The sequence below is a fragment of the Azolla caroliniana genome, unplaced genomic scaffold (genome assembly GCF_043228905.1).
Source record: "Azolla caroliniana isolate FFs.n. ecotype wild unplaced genomic scaffold, voAzoCaro1.0.p SCAF_8, whole genome shotgun sequence".
Taxonomy (NCBI): domain Eukaryota; kingdom Viridiplantae; phylum Streptophyta; class Polypodiopsida; order Salviniales; family Salviniaceae; genus Azolla; species Azolla caroliniana.
Window position 1 is genome coordinate 2,270,017 of NW_028230443.1, and position 7,013 is coordinate 2,277,029.

Genomic DNA, 7,013 nt, shown 5'->3' on the forward strand with positions numbered 1-7,013 from the left:
ATCCAATTTGAAAATGTTTTCTAGGGAAAGTTAATACTTAATAGATATTGCAAGTTACAATGCGTTAAAAAATGGCATTGTAATGATGTGCCAAAACAAAGTTATACAATTATTTCATTCCCTCAAGAATGATAATAGAAAGAACACTTTTGTTAACATGTTAATTAACACTCTGAATTACATGAAGACAATGCATGTATGTGACCACACACAACGAATACATAATACATACATACATTATTACATATGTACGTACAAACATACATACATATCGCTAGAAACACACAAACATAATGTCAAAGTAGTTGATCCATTGTTGGGAGAAAAATATAAAATGCACCCGAAAATCATAATTAAACCTTTGTATACATTAAAAAAAACATTGCCAGGTGCATTGAAAATTTTGTGTTTTGAGACACTTATAATCATCATCCATCAGAATTAGGTGATGGTGATGATGACGAACTAGAAACTAGAGTAACTTTATCATCTAAGGGAGAGCACAACAAATTAGATGAGGAATTAGAATTAGTAGTACTCGGACCCGTTGCAACCAAGAGGTCGCTCGGAAACAACTTATTCATCTTAGAGATGGAGGCATCTTTTATTGCTTTCCTAGGGTGGACCTCCTCCTTTACCAATAATGCATCATGTTGTTGTATGACAAGTATTGATGAGTGAATGGTGGAAGTGGTAGTTAGGGCATCCCCGATCGGACCCAACTCAGGAAACTCAATTTCTTGTCCGGCCAATGATGCAATCATGAGAGATGGGCGCCTTCCTCGGCCTACTAATAATAGAGTAAAACCTTCTATCTTTCCCACTTCGGTTGCGACTTCTATCGGGTTGCCATTAACAACCCTCTCCTCATATACAACAGAAGCATGCGTTCCTTGTTTCAATATTGCTAGACACTCCTCATCTAGTTTGTACTCAGTTTCTATGTCGAGATCTGAGGTCACCATGAAATCACAATACCCCGCGCGTGTGTATCCTTTTGAGAAAGGCAAAGGCCGGGAAAATGAAAGAGGGCCATTAACGATATCCCTATGGGCTTCATGGTCATGTTGGCCATCATTTTCCGGCATGGAGATCGCGACATGATCTTTTATCGGTCCTTGGATAAATCTAAAGATTTTCAACCTTACTCCTGGATGCTCGGCCATACAGTAGCCTAATGATACAGCCTCCCTATCATCCGGACCTCCAAAGAATAGAACAACTACATTGTGATCGACATCAACAGAAGATACATTGCACGAATGACTAGGCCTTGTGCCGATGCCTCTATCAACTAGAATTCCAACCGAACACGGAGCATGTGAAAGCACTCTTAGGTTCACATTTCTTAACCTAGGATTTATGCCCCCCTCCCTATGGCTATTAGTGTGCTTGTGGAAAGGTACCACGACCAAGCAAGCCCTCTTTTGCCGGGCCACAACACCAATATCTTCGTGCATATCGTCGAAACTCGAGATTGCGGTCATTACTTGAACCGACACTTTACTCAATTGTTGGTATGTGTCGAATGTGAGCACGACATTGTCCAAGTCATCACGACAATCGCTGGATGACGGCAAACCATTGCTCCTCACCTTTTGCACTTTCATGATAGAGGACGGTCTTTCGGTCAATTCGAGTAAATGCAAGACGTACATCCGAAGAGTCTTTTTCCGTGTTCCCCTCGAGGCCTCAACAAGGTTCATTACGGCACGCACGTTTGGCATCCCTTGCACACACGCCAAGACACGTAGGTTATCGTCCTCCTCGGGACCTTTACTAAATCGTGGACGATAGATAACTCTCCGACTATAAGGTACTTGAGTCCGAGCCGGTTTATATAGCCACATCACTGCAGGTGTCGTGATAAATGTCGTGACCAAGGCCATCAAAACCATGATTGCAAACGTCTCATCGTTGATAACCTAAGAATATTATGCACATACATGACGAAAAATTAGGAGTATGATCGAATTACTACAACATTTTGTAACTAGCATTAACATTTTGTAACTAGCATTAACGCGTCGAAACAAAAGTAGTCTCGGGCATTAGAATAGTACCTTATGATCCTTGCCGATATTGAGGACGATAAGCTCGACGAGACCTTTTGTGTTCATCAGAAACCCTAGGGCGAGGGCTTTCCGGACGCTCATCTTGTGGAGGGACGCCATAATGAAAGTGCCCAACACTTTCCCGATGCAACCCGTGGCAATGACTAGAAACAAAAGACCGATGGACCGTACGCCGTGGATGGATCCAATGTTTGTCTTCAATCCGCTCGAAGCAAAGTAAAGAGGCAACATGAGGGTGGTGACCAAATCTTCGATTTTCTCAATCATCATGCCCGCGAAAGGACCTTCTTTTGGTATGATGAGCCCGAACACAAAAGCACCGAAGATTACATGAATTCCGATAGAATCCGTCATGAAGCTCGAGACTAATACCCCGACTAGGGTTATCACGACAAATACCTCGTTCGCGGGCTCGTTTCCTAGGGTGTTCCGCAAGAAGGTCGCGAGGAGCGGGCGTATCACGAGGAACATGAAGAGCACGAAGACGAGGCCCGAGAGCAAGACCCAGAGTGCTAGGATAGGGCTCTTTCCCAAGCCGGATAATGCGACAGCGAGGGCAAGGAGAACCCATGCCGCCACATCGTTGATGGCGGCCGCGGACATGGCCATTTGGCCGACCTCGGTCGTGAGAAGCTTGCGGTCGGCCAAAATGCGGGCGAGCACCGGGAACGCAGTTATGGACATGGCCACCCCCATGAAGACCAAGAATGGGACAATGCGGCTACTACTCTCGGTTGCTATTGTCCGGAGTAAGACGAGTGACACGCCCACCCCGCCCACGAATGGGATCGAGATCCCGGCACCCGCTATGCTTAAGGCCTTTCTCCCTGTCTTCTTTAGAGTGTTGAGGTCGAGCTCGAGCCCGACTAGGAAGAGGAAGAATATGAGGCCCAAATTGGCTACTGTGTCAAGGACAGTTATGCTTTGCTTCGGAAATATGTGGTTCACATAGGTCTCGATCCGTCCCAATGCAGATGGCCCGAGCAATATTCCTCCCTGTTGAATCCACATCAAATATATATATGTAATGTAATGTAATGCCTGTTTAATCCATATCATATATATATATGTAATGTAATTTGTTTACATTATAATCAATGCCAAGAGCTCTACATCTAATGCATATACAGTTAATCAAATGTCAATACTACAAACATATATATGTTATGTTATGTATGCTGAAATGCCATTAATAAATTGTCTTTGATGCTTACTTAGACAGAAACCTCTGAATCAAACTGTCTTATCAAATCCTATCCTTTTTATGCAGAAATTATTGATATGAAAGAAGAATGATGAATTTCCACATATTAACCATTAACTGTGAAGTTACTAGAGATTAATGTTCAAAAGTTGAACCAGGAATGCTTAACTATGGCGTCATAATTAATCAAAACTCCGAAGATGCTTACGATATTATTATTATTCGATTCAATTATTATGCTAGGTGAAAGATAATATTAGTTTATTCGATTCAATTATTATGCTAGGTGAAAGATAATATATTATTATGCTTACTAATATACTAATAATTATATAACAAACTTCGACAAATCAGAAATCCCCTGAATCTATACCACACAAATCAAAGCTAAACAAAACAAAACAAAACATCGTAGATAAATCGAATTGCCTAATACATACTCTAGATCAAGCTACTGTACAAGATTTGAAACTTCTGTACATACTAGATCAAACTATGGTACAATTTTTACTTGATGAAATTGCAGCTGTTTACTTACCATGATTAGATAAAAAACCAAATCCTCAAAAAATATACAAAATTAATGAAACTAACATACAATTCATGAAACAAACCATACTTAGACCCAACAAGTGTATATATCTAATCATATGTAAGAGATTAAAATAAATAAATCAGACTAGATCATAAGAAGAGTACATTTAGATTTACATTACATTAATTACAGGTTTTTACTTGAATGATAATTGCAGCTGTTTACATACGTACCATGATTTCGGCAATCACACGGGGTTGTCGCAAGGGCCGGAGGATGAAAGCCAATCCACGAGTCACGATTAAGACCAGGCAAATCTGGAGAATCAGCAGGGGCAGAGCAAATTGTATGGGATTGTCTCCTTGCCACGCACCATTGGAGACTGCTACCATCGGCTTCGCACATTTTATTACTGTGATCGTGGTTCCATTCAGTACATTCATAGCCATGAATCATGCGGAGCAGTAAAACGGAGCAGGCAGGAAACGTTCGCTATATATAGAGAGGAAATCACGGGGGAGCTATAAACGCAAAAACGCAAAAACGCAAAAACGCAAAACGCAAATGTGGTGCCCTACCAAAAAAAGATAGCCTTAGGCCTTTTTCGCATTGGCCCTACACAATGGCCGGCGGACATTGGGCATCTATAACAAGGTGCTCGCTACCTTTTGGAAGGGTCTCTGGCATCTCCACGCGCCTGAGAAAGATCAATATATTTTGGTGGCAGATCAGGCATAATAATGTGGTCCTCGTTGGCGAATGGCTAGGTAAACGAGGAGGCCCCTGATAGCTCGCCCACTCTGTTTTGCACCTATCGAGACTCTGAGACACTGTTTCTAGGATTGCCCTCAAGCTGAAAGGGTCTAGGACAAGGTAACTCGCCTCCGAGCTGCCTACGAGGTGAAAGGGAGATCATCGTGGAGCGCAACGACCTAAATCATTCCCTCGGTTGATAGTTAGACGTACGCCTTCAACGTAGGTAGCTAGTGTTATGAATACACAAGAGGATAACTCATCAAGACCCGTTTTGTGAGAGGCTTGAAGACCGCATCCCCTCATTTCCGGGAGATTGGATGTTGATCGTAAGCTTTACCCTTTAGTATGTGTGGAAAGCACGTTGTCATGGACACACCAACCACGAACTATGAGGGAGCATGGACATTTATGAGTGAAGAGGCTACGAACTTGACAAGACTAGGAACTTTGGAACTAACAAGACTAGGAACTTTGGAATCTGGGAACAACATGAGAGCATGAAGACAAAGATGAAGAAGGTCATGATGATGGATGAATAAGGCTACAAACGTGGAACTAGAAGTGCCGAGGTTAGGAACTCTAGATGTTGTGAGTGATGAGATGATGAACTTAGGAAGCAAGGATTAATTAGAGAGCATGAGGATAGAGATGAAGAAGGAGACAAGATGGAATGGAACAAGAAGACTAGATTGATGTGTCAATGACTGACATTGAATCCCTTCACAAGGATCAATGAGGTTACAAGTATTTATATTGTGAGCTGAAGTACATGCATTGAAATATTTTGAAGAATATTCTGGAACCTTTTAAAACCTTCTAGATCTCTCCAAAATTTTCTAGACATCTAGAGAGTAGATCAAGTATATCTCATACAATGAGTATATCAAAATGGTTGAGCATGATGTATTGTTGATGTGAGGTTGCAAGTTCAATCCTCACCAACTATGTATTTTATGTCATTGTATCGTGACACACCTTGCCTAAAGGTCCTCCAAGATCTGGTAGAACCCCCGGAGGAAATGATAATGGATATTTGGTTCGCGATTATCACTTACCTACAAGGGTAATTGGACAATGTTTGCAACAACTCCAATGACGTGGTCATTGCCCGGTTACGTTTTTGGTAGGAATGGAGGAACACATTGATGGTGACGCAAGGAGGAAACAGCCAGAGGTGGAACTACCTGCCCCCATGCTGTTTGTTTCCTACTTACCTCTACCCTCCCTCCGTTGAAGGTCAAAGGATCGGGTTCGTGCTGGCCAACAATGAACTAGTTTATAGCTCTAGATACCGACTTACATTAAGTAGAAGTAAGAGAGGATATGTAGGTAGTTTCATATTTTGAACTTGGCCGAGGGTGATTCCTCGACTTATATACTTGTATAGTCTTTCTATAAAAATCTCTCCTAATTGATGGGAAAGTAGCTCATTTTTTGGAATATATATATAACCATAGTTTGTGAAATTCGCATAGGTCCAATTTAGTAGACATATGCAGGTGTTTTTTTTTTCCAAAAACATATTCTTTATTAGTAGAAATTCTACATACATGACAAAATGATTAGCTTGCCAACCTAATAAAGGTTGTAGCCGTGATATACCAATAAAAACTACAACGAATCAGAGGATAAAACTACAAAGAACGGTGAACACATACATGAATCTTCTTTCCATCTTATGTGATCATTGGCTTAAACACTGAACTGTAATGAGAACATTGCAGGCGATTATCTTTCAAATTGGAAGCATATCAAATAGTACATGCACTTTCTCTAAGGCTCCACACTTAGCATATAGATCAAGCAATGCCAACAACTTGGTTTGTCTTCAGCCTGCCCATCTCTTGCAGATCCTGTAATGAGAACATTGCAGGAGACTATCTTTCGAATTGGAAGAATTTCAAACAATTCATGTACTTTCTCCAAGACTCCACACTTAGCATATAGATCAACCAATGCATTGCCAACAACCTAGTTTCTCTTCAGCTTGCCCATCTCCTCAATCTTTACATGCATTTCTATGCCCGTTTCTATTGCTCCAATGCTAACAACAACTTTTATAGTACCTGGTTTCTCTTCAACCTGCCCATACCTACAAATGTGAATGAATTAGAAGAGATTCTCTTCTTTTGCATTAAGGGCCTCCTTGACATTCTCATAATGCACATAACCTGTGAACAATGTCTTCCATGTCACTGTATCACATATGGCAAGTTTTTCAAACATAGTATTTGCTTTTGTTAGCATGCCACATTTCGAATCATCTCTACTAGTGCATTTCCAACAAGTTGTCTTTTTCTGAAAAGCCCTTTAATCTCAACATATGTGACTTCGTCTCCAAAAATTTGTTGAAGTAGCATCTTCTTGACTTGATCAACGCGTCCTCACCTTGCTCCTCTTTATGCTTTTTCAAGTGAGCCAACATGTCAACTATTCATCTGGG

At 41.2% G+C, this 7,013-nt stretch overlaps 1 pseudogene; it reads right to left on the minus strand.

Moving 5' to 3' along the window:
* Positions 1-428: 428 nt before the first annotated feature.
* On the minus strand, positions 429-4,263 carry LOC147860735 (cation/H(+) antiporter 18 pseudogene; annotated as a pseudogene).
* Between the last annotated feature and the right edge of the window lie 2,750 nt (positions 4,264-7,013).